Raw genomic sequence first — 25,330 nt, 5'->3', positions numbered from 1 at the left:
TCTTTCCATAGCAAATAGTATTCCATTGTGTATATATACCACATTTTATTTATCTATTTATTTATTGATGGGCACATTTTGATTTCATCTCTTGGCTACTGTGAATGGTGCTGGAATAAACATCATAGTGCAAATATCTTTTTGACATACTGATTTTAGTTACTTTGGCTATATACCAGTAGTTCAGTAATGAACCATACGTTAGCTCTATTTTTAACTTTTTGAGAAATCACCATACTTTTTTTATAATGATTGTACTAAGCTACATCCCCACCAACAGTGTCAAAAGAGTTTTCCTCTCACTCTATCCTCACTTGTATTTGTTATATTTTGTCTTCTTTATACTAACCATTGTTACTAGGGTGGGATGGTATCTCATTGTAGCTTTAATTTTCATTTCGCGGCTGGGCGCTGTGGCTCACGCCTGTAATCCCAGTACTTTGGGAGGCCAAGGTGGGCAGATCACAAGGTCAAGAGATCGAGACCATCCTGGCCAACATGGTGAAACCCCGTCTCTACTAAAAATACAAAAATTAGCTGAGCGTGGTGGCGTGTGCCTGTAGTCCCAGCTACTTGGCAGGCTGAGGCAGGAGAATCGCTTGAACCCGTGAGGTGGAGGTTGCAGTGAGCGGAGATTGTGCCACTGCACTCCAGACTGGGTGATACAGCGAGACTCCATCTCAAAAAAAAAAAAAAATCATTTCCCTTATAGTTAGTAATGTTGAGCATTTTGTTATAAACCTGCCAGCCATTTGTATACTCTTTTGGGAAAATTGTCTATTAAGGTTTTTTGCCATTTTTAAATTGAATTATTTGTTTTGTTTTGTTGTTTGTTTGCTGGTTAGTTGTTTGAATCCTTTATATACTCTGGGTATTTGTATAGTTTACAAATGTTTGCTCCCATTCTGTAGCTTGTCTCTTTCATATTTTGTAAAGATTTGAGAAGTATTTGTATTAATTCTTCTTTAGATGTGTGTCAGACTTTGACAGTAAACCCATTAGTCCCTGGGCTTTTCCTTGAGAGGAGAGTCTTTACTTCCAGTTTGATCTTGTTATTAATTATTTTTCTTTTTATGTTTTCTAATATTTCATGATTTAATCTTGGTAAGTTGTATGTCTCCACAGATTTATCTATTTTTTCTCAGTTTTTCATTTTATTGACATACAGTTGATCTTAGTGGTGTCTTGTGATCCTTTGTATGTCTGTGGTAGCAGTTGTGATTTCCGTCTTTTTATTTCTAGTTTTATTTATTTGAGTCTTCTCTGTTGTTTTCTTAGTTTACTTGGAAGTGTTGAGTTTATTATTTCAAAAAACCAACTGCATCTTTCGTATTTTCTATTTTTAATTCTCTATTTTGTTTATTTTTACTTTTTGTTATTTCTTCCCTTCTACTTTTTTGAGATTTGTTTTGTCTTGTTTTTCTGGTTCTTTGAGATGTATTATTAGGTTGTTTATTTGAAATATCTCTTTTTCATGTAGGTGTTTATTGTTATAAACTCTTCTCTTACAATTGCTTTTGCTGTATCTCAAATTTTTTTTGGTATGTGGTGTTTTCATTTTCATTTGTCTCAAGAAACTTATCATTTTAAATTTTATTTACTTAACCACTCATTGTTCCAGGGCATGTCATTTAATTTCTATAAATTTGTATAGATTTTACCATTCCTTCTGTTATTCATTTTTAGTTTTTTTATGTTTTGATCAGAAAATATAGTTAATATAATTTCAAACTTTATAGATTTATTAAGACCTTTATTGTGACTTAACATATGATCTATCCTAAAGAATATCCATGTCCTGTCCAGAAAATTTTATATTTTGCTGATGCTGGAGGAAATGCTCTGTAAATGTCCCTTAGGTATATTTGGCATAGGATGCAGTTTAACTCTATTTTTCTGTTTCTTTATTTTCTGTCTGGATGACTTTTTTATTGCTGAAAATATGGTGTTGAAATTTCCTATTATTATTGTATTATAGTTAATTTCTCCCTCTAACCTTATTAATATTTGCTTTATATATTTTGATGCCTCAGTGTTTAGGACATGTTTATTTACAATTGTTACAAACTCTTGTAGTATTGACCTTTTTATTATTTTATAATGGCATTTTACCATTCTTGACTTAAAGTCAATTTTATCTAATATAAGTGTATCTACTCTTGCTCTTTCTGAGTTTTCATTTCATGGTATACCTTTTCCCATCACTTTAAGTCTATGTGTCTTTGTAGATTAAGTGACATTTTTATAAAAAGCATATATTTGGTCTTTTTTTACCCATTCAGCCACATTTCATTTTTTAATCGAATAATATAATCCATTTACATTCAAGGTTATTATTTATAGGAAAGGGTTTTCTACTACCATTTTGTTACTTCTTTTCTGGTTGTTTTGTAAATCTTTTTTTCTTTCTTCGTCTCTTACTGTCTTCCTTTGTGGTTAAGTGATTTTCTCTAGTAGCGTGTTATGATTTTATGCTATTTCTTTTAATGTATCTATAGATTTTTGTTTTGTAGATAACATAATGAATACTTAACAAAAACTCCTTATGGTTATAGCATAGTCTTTTAAATTAATAACAACTTTAATTACAAATACAAGTAATATAAAACGCCACACTTTAACACCATCTCCCTCACACTCTTACTTTTTGATATTTTAAATTACATCTTCTTATATTACCTATCTCTTAACCAATTGTCATAATTATTCTTGTGGCTAGTACTTTTGTATTATGTCCATACTTAAAATATAAGCAGTTTACCTACCACGATTATAGTATTATTCTGAGTTTTTCTGTATTCCTATTAAGACTTCTACCCGTGAGTTTTGTAATTTTAGATGTTTCTTTGTTACATGTCAATGTTTATTTCTTTTAAAGAATTGTCCTTAGCATTTTCTGTAAGACACATCTGGTGTCAAGAAATTCCCTCAGCTTTCATTTGTCTGGAAAAGTCTTTATTTATTTTTTGTGTTTGATGGCTAGCTTTGGTGGGTACAGTATTCTTTTTTTTATTTCTGAAACAGAATGTCTCTCTGTCATCTAGGATAAAGTGCAGCAGCAAGATCATAGCTCGATGCAGCACTGAATTCTTGGTCCCAAGTGATCCTTCCACCTCAGCCTTCCAAGTACCTGGGACTACACAGTTGTTTTAAATTATTCATAAAGCCATCCATAAATCTATGTTTCTTTAGCCTTGTTTTCTGAAGGTTTATTTTGTTCTATTGATTGAGCCATATTTCCCTGTTTTATATGCCTTATAATCTTTTTATGAGAGTTAATAATTTGCAAAAAAAAAACAAAAAACAACCCATGCACTTTATTCACTGTTACAGACAGGCTTACTGCAGGAATAAACTGTCACTAATCAGTGTGGTGTAGAGATGCTAGAAACTCACAAAAGCTTCCTGGGTTTTTAGTGTATATTTTTATTCCAGTTTCTGATAAATATACTTCTCATGTCTCAATTTACCCAAGAGTTTCAGCCAGTTTTGTCTCAAAAGCCTGGGGCTTCTATTTTGTTTCTCTGACTGTAGTAACTTGCTGCCTTCAGGTTCCTGGATTACTATAGAATTTCTGCAAATCTAACACAACATGGTGCCTGCTGCTGATTTTCACGGCCTCCATTCTGTTATCCAAATTTTGCTTCATTTGTATCAGTGTTTCGAGTTGAATAAAACAGGAGCCACTACCTCAGTTAGTACAACAATTAGCTACAATGATCCACTTCATATGAGGTAGAAATTGTGAATTGGCTGCCTTCCTTCAGATTACAGTACACTGCACCAGATCAGGATAGAGAAAAAGCGTGTGAAAAATGCCACCGAATTTTCTAGCATTTGAGGTGCAGTTTTTTTCATAACTAAGCATTCTGTTGGTTGCTACAGTTTCTCAATTGATTGCTAGAGTTGCCACAAAGATATTTTGTGGATATGTTGTTGTTAATTTCTTATTTCCACAGGGAACTGAGGGCCCGAAACTTCCTAGTATGCTGTCTTTCTGACATTACCTCCTTAGAAAAAAAAAAAAGTTTATTTTTAAAAATTGACTCACTCAATTATTGAGGCTGACAATGCTAAATCTGAAGAGTAAAGTGGCACTGGATACTTAGGGAAGCGTTGATGTTTTAGTGTCAAGTCTAAAGCTATTATGTAAGTAGGATATTTTTCCTTGGGAGAACTCAATATCTCCTCTTAAAGCCTCCAATGGGTAAAATGAGTTTCTGCCACGTTATGAGGGTAGACTGCTTTGTTCAACTGAAGAAAATGATAAGTATTTAAATGTTAATCTCATCAAAAAGATACCTTTACACCAACATCTAGCCTGGTGTTTCACAAACAAAAAAACTTAGTACCAAAGCTTAGCCATGTTGACACATAGAATAAACCACCACGGACGCTAAAAGTATTGTTAGTTTCAGGCTATTACAAATCCTTCTTCAGTGATGGGAATGGTATAGAGCTTCATGTGTTCTTTAATAGAATTTCTGTAAGTATATTTTCATAGGAAGAACTGTCGAGTCATTAGGTTTCTGTTTAATGTTATTGCCCTATTTGCCCATGTTTGAATTTGTCCAGAGTTTTAATCTTTTTTTTCATTCTGATTAATATCATTGCACCAAGACACATCACATCACTGTCTTCAAGTTCTGCTGGTGACTGGTAATTGGAAACCTGTTGTTTATTCTCAAATAGAAAAGTTGTAAATGTATTGCACTTTTTGACTTAAGATTGATAAACCCAGACTAATAGTATATAAACAATGGATAATCCATAGTGAGAATTGACCCATTAATATAAACATGCAGAAAAGAAACAAAAAGTGCTTAAAATAGATGTCAACTTTGAATCAAACATAAGTGGAGTTAACAGAAAAAAAAAATCCCAAGAATCTTTACACTGTTGATATTCGAGAATATCTGGATATTCATAGCCAAATGTCTTAATGGAAAACAAAATTATCAACATGAAAAACAGAGGTAGTAAAAAAGATTAAAATCCTTTAAAAAAGGAGTACTGAGAAAAACCTTTATATTATAGAAACTCACAAATATTTGGTAATATTGAAAGCACAAAGTATAAAGTGTTAAGAAATTTATTCAGACTTTGAAAACAAAATGACAATTTTTCAAGGCATAGACTTTTCAAGGCAAGAAAAGATGCTTACTTGATAGTGCAAGTTATACAACAAAAAGTAAAGCTTTACATGGTCATTTTACAGCCAAAACTACGGTTCAAAAGAGGACTGTTTTATGGCTACAGTTTTCTCACTGTTTTCTCCATGCCATGTCATTTCACATGTACTTTCTAGGTCCTGATGAGAAGTTTGAAATTATTTAATGTGATGAAAACCTGTTTTTTAACTGAAGGGTTTGAGGTTCTTTATAGCTAATCAACGCAATGGTTAAATCATTTAATTGAGATAAAAGGCATAAATCAGGCAGTTAGCATTGTTTGTCTTTGTCTCATTTTTATGAGATTCCAACACAAAATGTGGTAAATATAACATTAGTTAGAATAGGTAAAGCATGAACGTGAGTAGGTTGCATATTGTAAGCACCATAGAAAGAAACAAATCAGAATTTTGAAATCTCTTACGAGAAAATGTGTCTTACAAATAACATTTTCAGGATACTTAATGGTAAGTGAGTAATTCTAAATTAAGATTTTGGTGACACACATATACCACAGCTTATTTTTCCATGTAAAATCTTCTATTTGAGTGTGAATGTTAAGCATGGAAAAATAATAGAATAAACTCTGTGGATTTAAAATCTGAAATGATCTTTCCTTTCCAGATTGAGATTACAATCTTGAAGAATTTCTCTTATAACTTTTTTTATTTTACTGGGTGCAGCTAATGGCCTGCAGTTTTTAGTTACCTAACTGTAGCCAAGATTGGAGATCACGGCAGCTTTTTAATTAAAACATTTTCTCACTGATTTTGGGTGCAAATTTATTTAATGTGTTTACAGAATAGTTAATTATGGAACCTGCCCTTTTAATGTCTTTCATACTATTACTGTTGCGGGAAACTGAGGAATGGTGAGACCAATATGGAGAACAGGATTGTTTATTTTAGGTATGCACTGGCTCAGTGGATTTGCATTCAAAAAGCTGAGTCTTGAACAAAGACAGAGCAGGGTTTTTATAAGCAAACTTACAGAGGCAAAACAAAAGCAGTTAATCATACAGTGACAGGTCACGTAATCTATAGCATAACTGTTGACTTAGCATAACTTGTGGCCTTGCATAGCTAGTGACCTTGTAGCTGCGTCAAAAGAAAAACAAGAACTGGCTAAATACAGACATTTGTAAAACATAATCATGCTTAAGAAACCAGGGAAAGGAGTAACAGTAAAAGAATTTGTCTTTCTCTTCTTTTTTTTCCCTCAACGTTGTTCTGGTGGCGGGTAGGGGGGCGGTGTCTGAAGCCCATTCCTTTGGCCTTGGCTTTCCAGACAGCATTATCTTATAACCGTCCTTGAAGTGAGCTGCTAAGCAGAGGAACAGTTATTGTTTTCTTTTTAACCCTTGCCTTGCCTGTTACTTTTCTTAGAGTGAATGAACGCATACTTATTTTGAAATTTCTGCCTCATTACCATCAGCACTAGAAACTCCAAGGTGCCTCAAGCTTAAAGTAAAAGCCCTAGAGTACATTGCCTCTTCCCATGTTCTGTGCTGGGTCTAGAATATGCTGGTAAATATTAGAGTTTCTATAGTTATTAAATTTAAAAAACAAAACTGGCTGGGTGTGGTGGCTCACGCCTGTAATCCCAGCACTTTGGGAGGCTGAGGTGGGTGGATCACAAAGTCAGGAGATCAAGACCAGCCTGGCTAACATGGTGAAATCCTACTTCTACTAAAAATACAAAAAATTAGCCAGGCATGGTGGCACACACCTGTAGTCCCAACTACTTGGGAGGCTGAGGCAGGAGAATCGTTTGAACTTGGGAGGTGGAGGTTGCAGTGAGCCGAGATTGCACACGGCCCTCCAGCCTGGGTGACAAAATGGAATGAGACTCCATCTCAAAAAAAAAAAAAAAAAAACCAAAAACAACAAAAAAAACTAAACTAAAACTATATACTTTTGATATGATTTAGTTAAGTTTGTGACAAAGGCAGAGCATTTGAAACACTTTCATTTTTCTATAATGTTTTTAAAAATATGTTTTTAAATTGATGCATAAAATCTGTATTTATCCATAAAACATGATGTTTTAAAGTATATATACATTGTCAATGCTTAATTCTAGGTAATTAACAAATGCTTTATCTCACATCATTGACACTTTTGTGACAAGAGCATATAAAATTGACTGTCCTAGCATTTTTTAAAAATGCAATACATCATTACTAACTATAGTCACTATTCTGTACAATAGCCCTTTTGAACTTATTTTTCCTAGCCAACTGTAATTATGTATCTTTTCACAGACATCTCCACATACATTTCTGTCTTCTAATTACATTAGAATCTGGTAACCACCACAAAACTCTCTACTTTAATAACATCAAGTTGTTTAGATAAGTGAACAACAGTGAAATTATGAGGTATTAATCTTTCTGTGCTTGACTTACTTTAACAAATATAATTTCCTCTAGGTTCATCCATATGATTGCAAATGACAGGATTTTCTTATTTTGTGTACATACATATACACAAAATATGTATATACACACAAAATATATAGCATATATTATATATATGTTTATACAAAAAATACATACAAACAAAAAATATATACCACATTGTCTTTATTCACTTATTGGATGATAGACACTTAGATCGATTCTATACTATGAATCTGTGAAGAGTTCTGCAATAAACATAGTAGTGCAGATTTCTCTTCAACATACGTATTTTATTTGTTTTGGGATTTAGACCCAATAGTGCAATTGCAGCATCATATGGTAGTTCTATGTTAATTTTTTTGAGAAATCTTCATTCTGTTTTTTATAATGGCTTTACTGATTTATATTCACACCAACAGTGTTTAAGCATTCTCTTTCCCCTATTTACTAATACTTGTTATCTTTTTCTTTTTAATAAGAGTCATTCTAGCAAGAGTGAATTGATATCTTATCAATGTTTTGGCTTGCCTTTCCCTGAAGATAACTGACATTGAACCTTTTTTTTAAAGATATCTGTTTGTCATGTGTATGTCCTTTTTTGAAAAATGTCTATTTTGGCCTTTTGCTCATTTTTAATAGTTGTCTTCTTTGTTGTATAGTCATTTGAGTTTCTTACATATTTTTCATATTTAACCTCTTGTAAGATGTAAAATTTGGAAATATTTTCTCACGCATTTTAGTTGTCTTATTATTCTCTTGATTGCAAATGCTGATGTGTAATAGCTTTTTAATTGGAAATAATCTGATTTATCTATGTTTACATTTGTTCTCTAGGATTTTGAGGTTAAATCCAAAACATCATTGCCCGGACTCACGTTATAAAGCTTTAACAATATTTTTTCTTGTAGTAGTTTCAAGTTTCAAGTCTTAAATTCAAGTTTCTAATTCATTTTAGATGAGTTCTATACATGGTATGAGATGAGGGTCTTATTTTATTGTTTTCATGTGGATATAAAGTTTTCCCAATATCATTTATTGAAGAGACTCTCTTTTTTTAATAACTTGTCACCTTCATCTAAAATCAATTAATTGTAAATGCATGGATTTACTTCTGGTCTCTCTATTCTGCTTCATTAACCTATGGGTTAATTTTTATGCCAGTATGATACAGTTTTGGCTACTATACCTTTGCAGGATATTTTGAAGTCTGATAGGGTAATGTTCTCAGCTGTGGGTTTTTTTTTTTTTTTTTTTAATTGCATAGTGAGAGTCTTTTCTAGTACCATATAAATTTTGGAATTGTTTTTAAATGTTTCTGTGAAGAAAGTCATTGGTTTTTGATAAAGGTTGTATTATATCTGCAGATCATTTTGTGTAATACAGACATTTAACAATATTAATTATGCCAATTTACAAATAAATATCTTTGCAAGTATTTGTGTATTATTTAGTTTCTTACCTCAACAGTCTTTAGCTTGTAATGTAGAGATCTTTAGTTTATAACTTAGGAATAAAATAATCACAGGTACACCAACTGGTGGGCCAGCAATGATGTACCTGTGATTATTTTATTCCTGCTGCCCTCTGCTTTTTATGTCGACAGTATCTGTTCCACCCTCGGAACTGAAGAGAGATGTTGGTAGGGAGAGGCTCTTCCTTCACCTCTGGCAGAAAAGATTTTTTCAGGATCTTCATCCTCCTGTCGTCAAAGCTACATTTTAATGTAGCAGCTATTGACCATGTGTGGCTACTGAGTGCCTGGTATGTAGCTGGTCTGAACTGCGATGTGCTAGAAAGCTAAAATACAGAGTTAGTTTCAAAGATTTATTTCCATATATATATATATACACTTTATTAGTAATAAATATTTCTTACATATTGAAATGATAATATTTTGAATATACTGAGTTAATTAAATTGCTACAATCAATTCCACCTGTTTCTTCTTTTTTTAAAGTTTGGCGACCAGAAAATGTAAAATTCACATGTGGCTCACATTTTATTTCAGAGGATTGCCTCCGTTTTAAAATCCCAGGCTGCCTGCTCAACAACCAGAAGCCAGGAAGGTCATAAAATCTGAATTTGTTAAATAATGGTTATTATATTCTTTGCATTTGTGAATAGCCATATAATATATTATTTATAAATGCATATGACCTTATACACATGGTTAAATGCAAATGCCTTCTGGGGCGGGCCTGGCTCAGCTCAGGAAAAAGCCCTGCCTGAAAAGGCGGCAGCTTAGGTTTCACTCTGTCTTCATTCAGCCCAGCATCTGAGCACATCTTCTGCTACTCAGGGCCTGAGTGGGTGGGGCCGTAAACATTATCCAATCAGGATCGCTGGGCTGGGAACTGTCCAATCAGGCACGTAGCTGGAGCGGACAAGACGGCTTCCGGGATTTGGCGCGGCCTTTGTTTCTCGCTACCGTTGGAGCTCCAGGTCTTCACTTTTCTGTGTCCTCTGCTCCTAGAGGCCCAACCTCTGTGTCCCCGTGACCTGTAGGTATTGGGAGATCCGCAGCTAAGACGCCAGGACCCCCTGGAAGCCTAGAAGTAGTGAGAGTGCCGGGTCAGACATCCCGAGAGAGGGGGAGGGGGCTGGTTGGAACCGGTAGGAAGTGGCTGTGGCGGGACTCGAGCCTCCCCGAAGTCGGCTCCAAATTCCACTGACCTCCCCCCTCCCCACTGAGTTCTCCTTGGCTCAGCTCGGCCCTCAGCCCCTTTTAGCCATAAGATGGCGGCCCGGCTCACAGCAGTGACCCCGGGCGTCCCGTCTCCTCCCTGCGCAGTGACTGTGCCCTGGCCTGGAGTCCTCTTTGGGCAGCTCTGCACCTACAGCGCCGCATCCCTCCCAAGTTGTGCAGGGACCGCGAGAAGGTCGTCAGGGGAGAATCCTGACTCTGGGTGCGGGGTTTATGAATGGGAAGAGCTTTGATCCATGGGGTTCCGAGTCACTCTTTTCTCCTGTTAAGTATTTATGGGAGTCACCAGAAAAATATTAAAGAATTTAATCGAAGAGTGATTCAAAAATTGTAGAGCACTAAGCTATGGTTTCTAGTTTATGTTCCATCAGGTGGACTTAAAGAAAAGTCATTTTAGGCCAGGCGCGGTGGCTTACGCCTGTAATCCCAGTATTTTGGGAGACTGAGGCGGGTGGATCACCTGAGGTCAAGAGTTCGAGACCAGCCTGACCAACGTGGTGAAACCCTGTCTCAACTAAAAATACAAAAATTAGACGGAGGTGGTGGCAGGCGCCTGTAATCCCAGCTATTCAGGAGGCCGAGGCAGGAGAATCCCTTGAACCCGGGAGGCGGAGGTTGCAGTAAGCCGAGACCACGCCATCGCACTGCAGCCTGGGAGACAAGAGCGAGACTTCATTTCAAAAAAAAAAAAAAAAAGTCATTTTAAGGTGCATGATGAAGAAAATCAGTGGTTAGGTACAGTTACGTAGTTTCTCAACTTGTATGATCGAGGTGAAAATTTCCTGATAATGTAATCAGCGGTTAATTGGCAGTTTATAGTTACCTAAATTTTGCTTTCTCCAATATAGTAATTGACAAAAAAATGCACTTGAGTTAGATTTTTGTTTTTTTTATGTAGGAATCCAGGGGCTAGAGCCACCTCAGTCTAATTGCCTGCCATTTAATTATGTTCACACTCCACAGGGGACAGATTTTACCCTGCATTTTTCACATGTGTCCCAAACAGGGTCTCAAGTCTACCCCCCACCCCCTAATCCTTCAGTCTAACTCTGGCTTGCAGTAAAATACTAAATTTCCAGTTCTTTGTGACATTCCCAAATGCCAACTTCCCCTCCCTAATTTGCATGATCAACTATTTGTTCTTTAGTATACATTTTTGATACTGTATTTTATTTAATCATTATTAATTATGACAAAGTATGGATGGCACTTTTTAAAACATTTGTTTTCTGTTTGTAAATATTTCCCATAAGAAGAAAGGAAAGAATATTCCACAGACACTGTATTGTAAAAATGTCTGTGCCTCTTTTTCTTTTATCTTCCCTAGGCACAGAGATCTTGTCAGAATGTTTTTGGGTCATGGTTTTCCTTTGGAAACTTTATGGGGTGATGTGTCCTCAGCCATCATTTAGTTTTTTACTGGTCCTGGGTTTCAGTACTGTCTGGGGATGAACCAAGATACCCACCATGGCTGTCTGCTATAAAGTCTAGTGACTCTCAGCTCCTGGGTCATTTTCTCCAATAGGAAAACCTGAGGTATGGAGTGTAGCCTCTTGAAAGAGCAGGTGGATGCCCTAGGGCTGAGAGGAATCTCCTGGTGTACTATTTTTTTGAAAAGTTAACCCCGTGAGACATTAAGATTGTCTTCAAGCCAGATTCCATTTCATGTAGACACATTGCTGATCAGATAATCAGATGCTGGTATTGAGGGGAAAACAGAAATAATTTTTGCTCCCTGGATTCTGTATGGGGGCAGAAAAATTGTGAAAGAAATACAACAGAGGAAAAATTGTGAAAGAAGTACAACAGAGGAAAAATAGTGAAAGACAAATAGTGAAAAAATTGTGAAAGAAAAAATAGTAGTCCAAAAAAACAAACAAAAACTGACCCCAGTGAGATGGTTCAATAACTTAACCCCAGGTACAAAGTAAAATGCACCTGGGGCACACACTGGGGCATGGTGCAGTGTCTCCTGAGAGACAGGTTATTGAGCACTTAAGTGAGCAGGATGGGGGGTGAGAATCTCTTAAGCGATTGGATGACCTGACTTGACACATGAGTCAGGCACATCTGTTTTTTAATCAGCACTGCCACACCATAAATTTGTCACTGTGAAAATATTTGTTTACTTATTTTGACCTCAGTTTTTTTATTTTATTTTTTTAACCGAGACTGAGTCTTGCTCTGTTGTCCAGGCTAGAGTGCAGTGGTGCGCTCTCAGCTTACAGCAACCTCCATCTCCTGGGTTCAAGCAATTCTTCTGCCTCAGCCTCTGGAGTAGCTGGGATTACAGGCGCACACCACCACGCCCAGCTAATTTTTGTATTTTTAGTAGAGACTGGGTTTCACCATGTTGGCCAGGTTGGTCTCAAACTCCTGACCTCAGGTGTTCCACCTGCCTCAGCCTCCCAAAGTGCTGGGATTACAGGCATGAACCACGGTACCCAGCCTGACCTCAGTTTTTAAACTGTAAATTGCATTTTATTAGTAGGGCTTGACAGGTAGAAAAAAATAATTACAAAGGACATAAAAGAGGTGGGTTAAAAAAATTAATATGTAATCATATATTCCATTTGTTAATAATTCTCATTTACTTTTTTCTTTCCCAGAGAGAGTTTAACAATTTTCTCAGGTGTGTTTTTTATGGCTGAGTGATTTCAAACAGAATTTCAAGGCTTAGCTTTTAGATTACTAGCTACCAAGGAAAATTATAGGGAAAATCACTCTTTTATTTTGGTTTTAGAAAATGAATACATTTCCACAAGAAAATGTTGTAGCTAATTGGTGAGTTACATAGATTCATGAAAACATCAATTTCTTTTTTTGCAGGGTAAGTTTGTGACACTATCTCTGTTCTATATCCCATTATTTTGATTTCTGAGTTTCTTTTTTTTTTTTTGAGACGGAGTCTTGCTCTATTGCCCAGGCTGGAGTGCAGTGGCACGATCTCAGCTCACTGCAAGCTCTGCCTCCCGGGTTCACACCATTCTCCTGCCTCAGCCTCCCAAGTAGCTGGGACTACAGGCGCCCGCCACCACACCTGGCTAATTTTTTATATATTTTTTAGTAGAGACGGGGTTTCACCGTGTTAGCCAGGATGGTCTTGATCTCCTGACCTCGTGATCTGCCCGCCTCGGCCTCCCAAAGTGCTGGGATTACAGGCGTGAGCCACCACGCCCAGCCTGATTTCTGAGTTTCATGCTAAATTTTATGAGGTGAAACTTGGTACCACTTAGAAGTGTTCCCATATGACTAGTTGTTTACTACATGATTATTAATGGAAATAATAAAATAATATGTTTATTATCTGAAAGGAATAAATACTTTTACTTTTCTTATTGAGGTGTGAAGTGTAAGCAGCGTATAAATTCCTTTCCTTACAGTAACACCGTGTTTGAGTAATTGTGCTGGATTTTTCAAAGAGTTAGTTTCAAAAACCAAGTGAATACCTTTGACATAGAAATCAAATCTTTAGCCTGGTGACTCCAAGCTAGGGCTAATATTGAGCCTGAAAAAGGATGTTATTAAAGGTCCAGTTAATTCTTTCTAGGGAGCCTCCCCTGCAGGTTTCCCAGCCTGTGCACCCCAGCCATGAAAGAATCCTTTATACTGAGAGGCTACAGAGCCCTAGAAATCTGGGGACCCACAGGCAGATGCAGTTAAGGTTAAGAAGGAAGGAGATTGGGAGGGTTTTACTGAAGATGAAGTTGTTATTGTTTTGAGGCAGTTTCTAAACATTGTAAAATAAAACAAAGTTAGATTTATGTAAAAAATTTGAATTCCAAGCAAGCATTGCAACAGGAGGAAGTACCAACTATAAGATCTTTAAGGACTGCAAAGTCTAGGCAGACAAGGGCTTTCTTTCATAGGGAGGAGCAAACAAGATTAAAAAGGAGATGGGGGCCGGGCGCGGTGGCTCACGCCTGTAATCCCAGCACTTTGGGAGGCTGAGACGGGCGGATCACAAGGTCAGGAGATCGAGACCATCCTGGCTAACATGGTGAAACCCCATCTCTACTAAAAATACAAAAAATTAGCCGGGCGTAGTGGTGGGCGCCTATAGTCCCAGCTACTCGGGAGGCTGAGGCAGGAGAATGGCGTGAACCTGGGAGGCGGAGCTTGCAGTGAGCTGAGGTCGTGCCACTGCACTCCAGCGTGGGCAACAGAGCGAGACTCCGTCTCAAAAAAAAATAAAATAAAATAAAAAGGAGGTGGGAGGGGAATGGCAAATGGAGGGTGAAAATAATTAGATTTTAGATCAGAACATTTTTTACCCTGAACTCAGCATGTTCTTAAAAGGGACATAAAATGGGGTTCTATGTTGGCTCAGACTGAGGGTAGCTGAAAGTTCAGAAGCTTGTGGGAAGGAGATAAACTTTGATTAAGAAGTATTTTATTCTGACCAGTGAAGACAAATCCAACTGATTTCTTAATGAGAAAAAGAAGATGTGGAGAGTTCATGTTTGGATGTGATAAGTAAGACAAGAGAGTACTTACACCATCTAAGTCAAATGGGAAGGGTGTTTCTTTCTGTAAACTGTTCCTGGAGAACACAAAAGATGGATAATTTTATTAATCACAGCTGTTTACCAGGATTATCTATGTGCTTCATCTTTCCCCACCCCTTTTTTTGTTCTATACATTTCTTCTATTTGACTTATTTTATTTTATTTTTTGAGACAGAGTCTTGCTCTGTTGCCCAGGCTGGAGCACAGTGGCACAATCTTGGCTCACTGCAACCTCTGCCTCCTGGGTTCAAGCAATTCTGCCTCAGCCTCCTGAGTAGCTGGGATTACAGGTGCCCACCACCATGCCCAGCTAATTTTTGTATTTTTAATAGAGACAGGGTTTCACCATGTTGGCCAGGCTGATCTCAAACTCCTGACCTCAAGTCATTCACCCACCTCAGCCTCCCAGAGTGCTGTGATTACAGGCATGAGCCACCATACTCAGCCTATACATTAGATTTGTAAAGTTTATTCATCTGCCTCTAGCAAGTGAAGAAATGTTTTATTTTTATTTCTTTCAGTTAAGTGTTCTCATTATGCCCAAGATCTTTGGCCAGAGCAAGGCATAAAGGCTTCTTTCCAAAAAGTGATACTGAGAAGACATGGAAAATGTGGACATAAAAATTTACAGTAAAGAATAAACTGTAAAAGTGTGGATGAGTATAAGGTGCACAAAAGAGGTTATAATGAGCTTAACAAATGTTTGACAACTACTCAGAGCAGAATATTTCAGTGTGATAAATGTATGAAAGTCTTTCATATATTTTTAAATTCAAATTGTCATAAGACATCCTGACAAGAAACCTTTCAAATGTAAAGAATGTGGCAAATCATTTTGCATGTTTTCACACCTAACATGACATAAAAGCATTCATACTAGAGATAATTCCTACAAATGTGAGGCGTGTGCTAAAGTTTTTAACTGGTTATCACAGCTTATTAAACGTAAAAGAATTCATACAGAAGAGAAACCCTACAAATGAGAAGAATGTGGCAAAGCCTTTAACCAATCCTCAACCCTTATTAGACATAAGAAAATTCATACTAAAGAGAAATCCTACAAATGTTATTATGTGGCAGAGGTTTTAGTGTATTCTCAATCCTTAGTAAACTTAAGATAATTCATACTGGAGACAAACCCTTCAAAGGTGATGAATGTCACAAAGCCTTTAACCAGTTCTCAACCCTTACTAACTGTAAGAGAATTCATATTGGAGAGAAACCCTACAAACGTAAAGAATGTGGCAAAGGTTTTAACCAGTTTTCACACCTTACTAAACATAAGAAAACTCATACTGGAGAGAAACCCTACAAATGTAAAGAATGTGGCAAAGGTTTTAACCAGTTTTCACACCTTACTAAACATAAGAAAACTCATACTGGAAAGAAATCTTACAAGTGTGAAGAATGTGGCAAAGCTTTTAACCAGTTTTCAAACCTTATTAAACATAAAAGAATTCATACCGGAGAGAAATCCTACAATATGAAGAATGATGCAAAGCTTTTACCCAGTCCTCAAACCTTACTGAACACATGAGAAATCATACAGGAGAGAAACCCTACAAATGTGAAGAATGTGGCAAATGTTTTAATGGGCCCTCCTACCTTACCTGACATAAGATAATTCATACTAGAAAGAATACCTACAAATGTGAAGAATGTGGCAAAAGCTTTAGTGTATTCTCAACCTTTACTAATCATAAAGCAATTAATACTGGAGAGAAATCTTACAAATGTGTTGAATGTGGCAATGTTTTTAACTAGGCTGCAACTCTTGCTGATCATAAGAAAATTCATACAGGAGAAAAACCTACAAATGTGACAAATGTGGCAAAGCTTTTAACTGGTCCTCAAACCTTACTAGACATAAAAAAATTCATACTGATGAGAAACTCTACAAACCTAAAAGATATGACAATGATTTTGACAACACCTCCAATTTTTCTAAATATACAAAAAATCATCCTAGTGAAAAACCTTTAAAATGTGAAGAATGTGTGGCCGGGCGCGGTGGCTCACGCCTGTAATCCCAGCACTTTGGGAAGCCGAGGCGGGCGGATCACGAGGTCAGGAGATCGAGACCATCCTGGCTAACACGGTGAAACCCCGTCTCTACTAAAAATACAAAAAATTAGCTGGGTGTGGTGGCAGGCGCCTGTAGTCCCAGCTACTTGGGAGGTTGAGGCAGGAGAATGGTGTGAACCCAGGAGGCGGAGCTTGCAGTGAGCCAAGATCACGCCACTGCATTCCAGCCTGGACTACAGAGCGAGACTCCGTCTAAAAAAAAATTAAAAAAAAAATTTAAAAATGTGAAGAATGTGACAAAACCTTCAAGTGGTTGTCACACTTGATTATAGGTAAGATAATTTATACTGGAGAAAACTTTATAAGTAAAGAATGTGGCAAAACTGTGAAGCAATATCCGCACCTTATTGCACAGGAAAACATTTATACTTGAGAAAGATTGTACAAATATAAAGAATATAAAAATGTCATTGATGTCTGCTTACATCTTACTCAACATCAGAATTTTTACTTAATTAGCATTATAAATGCAATTACTGTCAAAAGATCTTTCAGAAACTATAACCCTTTAAAGTAAAAAGCATGTTTATGCTGAAGACAAATATTACAAATATAAGGATGGTTGTAGTACCTTTACTTGTATCACAAATCTTATTGTACACATTTTATACTAGAGGAAAACCCTGAAGCAGTTGCTCAAACTTTGTTTAAAATCAGATAATTTATATTGGACAAAAATCTTGCAAATGTAATAAATTTGGAAACACATTTTTTAAAAAACTATAGCCTAGAAAACACAATTTATACTAAAATATATTTTCGCAGATGAAGTAAGTATGAAAAATATTTAATTCACAGTCTATGTAAATATCAGAATTTACAGTAGAAATAAGTTACTGACACTTTAGATATTACACTAAATCAGAGTGTTCAGTATAGAAAATATAACTCAAGTTGTTAGATGATTTGTATATAACTGTAAAAGGAGTAAGGCTGGATGCAGTGGCTCATGCCTGTAATCCCAGCACTTTAGGAGGCTGACCTGAGGTCAGGAGTTTGAGACCAGCCTGATTAACTTGGAAAAACAAAATTAGCCGGGTGTGGTGGTGCATGCCTGTAATCCCAGCTACTCAGGAGGCTGAGGCAGGAGAATTGCTTGAACCCGGAAGGAAGAGGTTGTGGTGAGCCAAGATCACGCCATTGCACTCCAGTGTGGGCAACAGGAGCAAAACTCCATCTCAAAAAAAGAAAAAAAAACAAAACAGGAGTAGAAGATTTTTAGGAGAGTTATAATTACATTCAAAGTATACTTTTAAAAAGATTGCAGATTATTTGAAAAGCAGATAAGGATGAATTCAACTCTCAAATTACATTATTCTGTTTTTTTCATTCATATTGTATTCACATGTGAAAGCATGTAATGAATTGTTGCTGTGTCAGAGATATGAGATTCTTTTTTATTAGGTGAACACTTATTTTTTTCTATAAAAGACTAAGGGCATTAAAGTGTAAGATTTATAATGAAAATCTAAGTAGGTTCTTGGTGGTTAACTTATAATACTGAGTGATGAGGTAGGTGTTCAGAGTAATATTCTTCTGCATTATAGTGAGAGAAAAGCATTTTTAATTTTAGTTTAAATTAAAGGGGCTGGGCACGGTGGCTCATGCCTATAATCCCAACACTTTGGGAGGCCAGTGTGGGTGGATCATCTGAGGTCAGGAGTTCGAGACAAGCCTGGCCAACATGGTGAAACCCTGCCTCTATTAAAAATACAAAAATTAGCCAGGCATGGTGGTGTGTACCTGTAATCCCAGGTTCTGGGGATGCTGAGGTAGGAGAATCACTGGAACCTGGGAAGCAGAGGCTGCAGTTAACCAAGATCGTGCCACTGCATTCCCCACTGGGTGACAGAGCAAGACTCCATCTCAAAAAAAAAAAAAAAGTAATTAAATTACCAATTTACTAATTGTACTTTTATGCAGTAAAATGCAGTACATTTAAAATTTTTTAGATTATGTATGAACTTAATTTTTTAATTGTACATTTTTTAACATGTCAAGACTATTGTGCATTCAATAAAGTGTTATTATGCCACTAACATTCACCTATTCCACCTTACTCAAGAGTGTGGGTAAAAGATAGTAACAGTATGTGATTTGGTAAAATAGTGGAATAATATCTCCAGAAATCTCTTTTGCCAGTGGCTTTAAACTGCAAGTAAGTTAAAGAACATTGTTCCCATCACTTAAATTTTTATTTCTTTTCTATTTATTTAAATTTATATTTCTTAATTTTTGTGGGTACACGGTATGTGCATATATTTATGCCATATATGTTATGTTTTTTAGTTTTTGTTTTTGTTTTTCACTCTGTCACCCAGGCTGGAGTGCAGTGGCATGATCTCGGCTCACTGCAACCTACACCTCTGGGGTTCAAGTGATTCTCCTGCCTCAGTCTCCCAAGTAGCTGGGACTACAGGCGTGTGCCACAACGCCTGGCTAATTTTTTTGTATTTTTAGTAGAGATGAGGTTTCATCATGTTGGCCAGGCTGGTCTCGAACTCCTGACCTCAGGTGATCCACACGCCTCGGCCTCCGACGGGGTGAGCCACCACGCCTGTCCTATGTTATGTTTTGACACAGGCATACAATCTGTAATAATCACATCTGGGTGAATCAGGTATCCATCACCTCTAGCATTTATCCTTTGTATTACAAACAATCCAATTGTACACTTCTAGTTATATTAAAATGTACAATTAAACTGTTAGTGACTACCAGGTCATTTTAGGTCATAATAAAAATTACATAGACATATACATAAAATTTATACATTTCTGAGTCCTAAATATTTTTAAAGTTTTATTATATTTTTATATGAACATGTGCCCTCTCTTCCTGGAAACACAGACTTTTAATTTTTATTTACACAAACATATATTACTATAAAGATAACTGTTAGGTGAAAGTAAATTATGAAGTAAGTGTGTGTGTAAGTATGAGTTTGTACTTATTTTCAGAGTAAAAAGCAATATTGAAACAAAGCATTATTTTAATAAGCTGACTAATTTACTAGAAAACTAAAAACTTCAAAAATGCTGGAAACAAATCTATGATCTCTGCTTTCTGTTGAATTACTGTAAAATATTAAGGCTTGTGGTTCAGAATCTCCCCATGCAATTTTTTTTTTACTTGCCTGGTACTCATGCTAGACTTATAATTATCTTGTATGTTATAATTTCTTTGTTATATAGTATATAAAGTACTCATTATATGAGCTGGTAAGGGATTATACGAATGATTTTAATAAAATCTAGTAGTGCACACAAAATAATTTTTAGATGTAATTCCAAAATTAGTGTATTATGTTTTCAGTTAGAATATTCCATTTAATTGCAGAACCCTGTATAAGCACACTATTCTTTTTTTCTTTTTTTTTTTTTTTTTTTTTTGTGAGACAGAGTTTCACTCTTGTTGCCCAGGCTGGAGTGCAATGGCGTGATCTCAGCTCACTGCAACCTCCACCTCCCAGATTCAAGTGATTCTCCTGCCTCAGCCTCTCAAGTAGCTGGGATCACAGGCATGTGCCACCACGCCTCGCTAACTTTTTATATTTTTAGTAGAGATGGGATTTCACCACGTTGTACAGGCTGGTCTCAAACTCTTGACCTCAGGCAATCCACCCACCTTAGCATCCCAAAGTGCTAGGATTATAGGCATGAGCCACCGCACCTAGCCAAGCCTACTATTCTTTAGTTATTGTTTCTTTCATGTTTATAATTGACACAAGTAAATTAATTTATTGAACCAATTTGTTCAGGTAAGTACAGGCTTTATAAGTCATGAGGATTTTTTAAAATATAAATGTAGCAAAAAACATGAAAGTGCTTGCTGTATAACAGATGCTCCATAATAAGCCATAAATATTTCTGCTGGTGTTAGTTTGTGACTTCAAGTCAGAGATGGAAAATATGAATTGTGAAGAAATAACATTAACTGTTCATGTGAAGAGAACATTTATTACAGGCTGCAAAGCTCAATTTTGCTGAATTTAAACAAATTCTGCTTCTGTTACATTCTAATTATCTTCAGTTTTGTCATTTTATTGTATTCCAACTATGTATGCGTTACAGCCCGTCTCCTTTTCTGTGTTATGATTACAGTTTACTCACTGTTGTTTTCATGCCATGTCATTTCACGTGGTACTTTGTAGGTTCTGATGAGAAAGTTGGTATTTTTTAATGCACTAAAAAATTGGTTTTAACTGGAGAGTTTATTAATATAACTTTCAGATCAGTTAATTAACATAATAGGCATACACTGTCGACAGATGAGAGGATTAAATCAGTTAGCATTGTTTTCCTATGTGTGTAAAAGGAAAATTTTATTAGTTTCTTACACAAATTGTGGCATATATAAAATTTGCTAGAAAATATATCTTAGAAATTCTTAAGAGTTAATGGTGAGTGAAGAATTTTAAATTTAATTTTTTATGATACACTTATAGCGCATCTTATGTTTCCATGCAGTTTTTTTTTTAATTTTATGTGTAAATGTGAAGTGTTGCAAAACAATAAAAGGAACTCTGTGGGTTTGAAATTTGGAATAATATTTTTTCCATGTTGATGTTACAATTTGGAGAAATTTTTCTCTTATTCTATGTAAAATCTTTAGGGGGTGTAAAGTTCAGTCTACAATGTTCATTCTTAGTCACCTAACTGTAGCCAACTCCCTTGTCATTTTCTCTGGAAAAATTTTGGGATCATGGCAGCTTTTGGATTAAAATATTTTCTGTTAATTTGTAAGTGAACTTGTTTACTGTGTGGGTAGTCATGGAACCATAAGCAACACCTGACCTTTTAGTGTTTTCCATATTATTACAATCTGCACCAGAAGTTCCAGGTTTCCTAAGCTTTAAGTAAAAGCCCTAAAGTACATTGGCTTCTCCCGTGTACCATGCTGGGTCCAGAACATGCAGTTAAGTATCAAAGTTCTTATGCTTATGACTGACAAATTAAGTGACAAAAACAGCACAAAAATTACATATTTTTGGTATCATTCAACCAAGTTTATGACAAAAACACAGTATTTGAAACATTGTTATCCTCTTATAATGTTTAAAAATATATTTTTAACATGACGGATAAAATGTGTATTTATTCGGTAAAACATAATTTTTTTATTTTATTTTATTTTTTTATTTTTCTTGAGACAGAGTCTCACTCTGTCACCAGGCTGGAGTACAGTGGTGCAATCTCGGCTCAGTGCAACCTCCACCTCCCAGGTTCAAGCAGTTCTCCTGCCTCAGCCTCCCAAGTAGCTGGGACTACAGGCATGTGCCACCACGCCCAGCTAATTTTTGTCATTTTAATAGAGATGGAGTTTCACCATGTTGGCCAGGCTGGCCCCGATCTCTAGACCTCGTGATCTGCCTGCCTCGGCCTCCCAAAGTGCTGGGATTACAGACATGAGCCACCATGCCTGGCCAAACATGTTTTGAATATGTATACATTATCAAATGCTTAATTCTTTTTTTTTTTTTTTCTTTTATTGTAATTATTATTATTATTATTATTATTATTATTATTATTATACTGTAGGTTTTATGGTACATGTGCCCAATGTGCAGTAAGTTACATATGTATACATGTGCCATGCTGGTGCACTGCACCCACCAACTCGTCATCTAGCATTAGGTATATCTCCCAATGTTATCCCTCCCCCCTCCCCCCAACCCACAACAGTCCCTGAAGTGTGATGTTCCCCTTCCTGTGTCCATGTGTTCTCATTGTTCAATTCCCACCTATGAGTGAGAATATGCGGTGTTTGGTTTTTTGTTCTTGCGATAGTTTACTGAGAATGATGATTTCCAATTTCATCCATGTCCCTACAAAGGACATGAACTCATCATTTCTTATGGCTGCATAGTATTCCATGGTGTAGATGTGCCACATTTTCTTAATCCAGACTATCATTGTTGGACATTTGGGTTGGTTCCAAGTCTTTGCTATTGTGAATAATGCCGCAATAAACATACGTGTGCATGTGTCTTTATAGCAGCACGATTTATAGTCCTTTGGGTATATACCCAGTAATGGGATGGCTGGGTCGAATGGAATTTCTAGTTCTAGATCCCTGAGGAATCGCCACACTGACTTCCACAAGGGTTGAACTAGTTTACAGTCCCACCAACAGTGTAAAAGTGTTCCTATTTCTCCACATCCTCTCCAGCACCTGTTGTTTCCTGACTTTTTAATGATCGCCATTCTAACTGGTGTGAGATGGTATCTCATTGTGGTTTTGATTTGCATTTCTCTGATGGCCAGTGATGGTGAGCATTTTTTCATGTGTCTTTTGGAAATGCTTAATTCTTAATTGCTTTACCTCACATAGTTAACATTTTTCTAGTGAGAGAATCTTGTCTTCACATTTTTCAAAAATACATTATTATGAATTAAAGTCACCAGCCTGCAAAATAAATCTCTTAAATTCATTCCTCCTAACAAACTATAATTGTGTATTCTTTAACAGATAACTTTCCAACCCCTTTTTTCTAAATATCTTAGCATCTGGTTGTCACCATGTTACTCTCTACTTCAATGAGATTAAGTTATTTAGAATCTATGTCTAAGTGAAATCATGAGATATTTATCCTTCTGTGCCTGGCTAATTTCAGCTAATATACTGTCTGCCAGGTTTAGCCATGTGATTGAAAATAACAAAATGGTATTCTCTTAGAGCCCACATAGCCAAAGCAAGACTAAGCAGAAAGAACAAATCTGGAGGCATCACATTACCTTACTTCAAACTATAAGGCTATTGTCACCAAAACAGCATGGTGCTGATATACACATAGGCACATAGACAATAAACGTGTGTGTAAGTATCTTTTTTCATATAATGACTTCTTTTCCTCTGGATAGATACCTAGTAGTGGGATTGCTGGATCAAACAGTAAATCTACTTTAAGTTCTTTAAAAAATTTTCACACTGTTTTTCATAGTGGTTGGGCTAGTTTACGTTCACACCAAGTGTAAAATCATTCCTTTTGTGCTACATCCCTGGCAACATGTCCTATTTTTTTATTTTTTGATTATGGTCATTATTGCAGGAGTGAGGTGGTATCACATTGTGGTTTTGATTTGCATTTCTCTGATAATTAGGTATATTGAGCATGTTTCCATATGCCTGTTGGCCATTTGTATATCTTCTTTTGAGAACTGTCTGTTTATGTTCTTAGCCCACTTTTTCATGGAATTTTTTTTTTTTTTTTTTTTTGCTGATTCGTATGAATTTTCTGTAGATTCTGGGTATTAGTCTTTTGTCAGATGTATAGATATTAGTCTTTTGTCAGATGTATAGATTGTGAAGATTTTCTCTCACTCTGTGGGTTATCTGTTAACTCAGCTGATTATTTATTTTGCTTTTCAGAAGGCGTTCAGTTTAAGCCCCATCTATTTATCTTTGTTTTTGGTGCATTTTCTTTTAGGTTCTTGGTCATAAAGTCTTTGAGTAAGCCAATGTCTAGAAAAATTTTTCAATGTTATCTTCTAGAATTTTTATAGTTTCACGTCTTAGATGTATGTCTTTTGTCCCTCTTGAGTTGATTTTTGTATAAGGTGAGAGATGAGTTTTCAGTTTTATTCTTCTACATGTGGCTTGCCAATTATCCCAGCATTATTTGTTGAATAGGGTGTCCTTTCCGCACTTTATGTTTTTGTTTGCTTTGTCAAAAATCAGTTTACTGTAAGTATTTGGGTTTATTTCTGGGTTCTGTATTCTGTTCTATTGGTCTGTGTGCCTATTTTTATAACAGTACAGTGCTGTTTTGGTGACTATGGGTTTATAGTATAGTTTGTTGTCAGGCAATATGATGCCTCCAGATTGTTCTTTTTGTTCAGTCTTGCTTTCACTATGTGAGCTCCTTTTTGGTTCTGTATGAATTTTATGATTGTTCTAGTTCTGTGAAGAATGATGTTGATATTTTCATGGGAGCTGCATTGAATTTTTATATTGCTTTTGGCAGTATAGTCATTTTCACAATATTGATTCTACCCATCCATGAGAATGGGATGTGTTGTCATTTGTTTGTGTCATCTATGATTTCTCTCAGCAGGGTTTTTTAATTTTTCTTGTAAGGTATCTCACGTTTTTGTTTAGGTATATTTCTAAGTTTATTTGTTTGTTTTTTTGCAGCTATTATAAAAAGTGTTGCATTCTTGATTTGATTCTCAGTTTGGTCGCTGTTGGTATATAGCAGAGCTACTAATTTGTGTACATTAATTTTGTATCCTGAAACTTCATTGAATTCATTTATCATTCTAGAAACTTTTCGGAAGTGTCTTTAGGGTTCTCTAGGTATCTGACCATATCATCAGCAAACAGCAACAGTTTAACTTTCTCTTTGCTGCTTTGGATACCTTTTATTTCTTCTTCCTGTCTGCTCTGGCTAGGACTTCCAGTACTATGTTAAAGAGAAATGGTGAGAGTAGACATCTTTGTCTTGTTCCAGTTCTCGAAG

The 25,330-nt window shown here is 36.0% G+C and overlaps 1 long non-coding RNA gene and 1 pseudogene across 1 annotated transcript; both read left to right on the top strand.

The window, feature by feature from the left end:
• The first annotated feature begins 9,743 nt into the window (after positions 1 to 9,743).
• On the top strand, positions 9,744 to 18,082 carry LOC129060635 (uncharacterized). Its single transcript, XR_008527480.1, has 2 exons — positions 9,744 to 10,073; positions 15,306 to 18,082. It is a non-coding gene; the product is annotated as an uncharacterized LOC129060635 (long non-coding RNA).
• On the top strand, positions 21,506 to 21,937 carry PONPYGV1R-PS1842 (vomeronasal 1 receptor ponPygV1R-ps1842 pseudogene; annotated as a pseudogene).

Source organism: Pongo abelii, chromosome 6, assembly GCF_028885655.2.
Source record: "Pongo abelii isolate AG06213 chromosome 6, NHGRI_mPonAbe1-v2.0_pri, whole genome shotgun sequence".
Taxonomy (NCBI): Eukaryota; Metazoa; Chordata; class Mammalia; order Primates; family Hominidae; genus Pongo; species Pongo abelii.
This window is presented reverse-complemented; position numbering and strand designations above follow the sequence as displayed.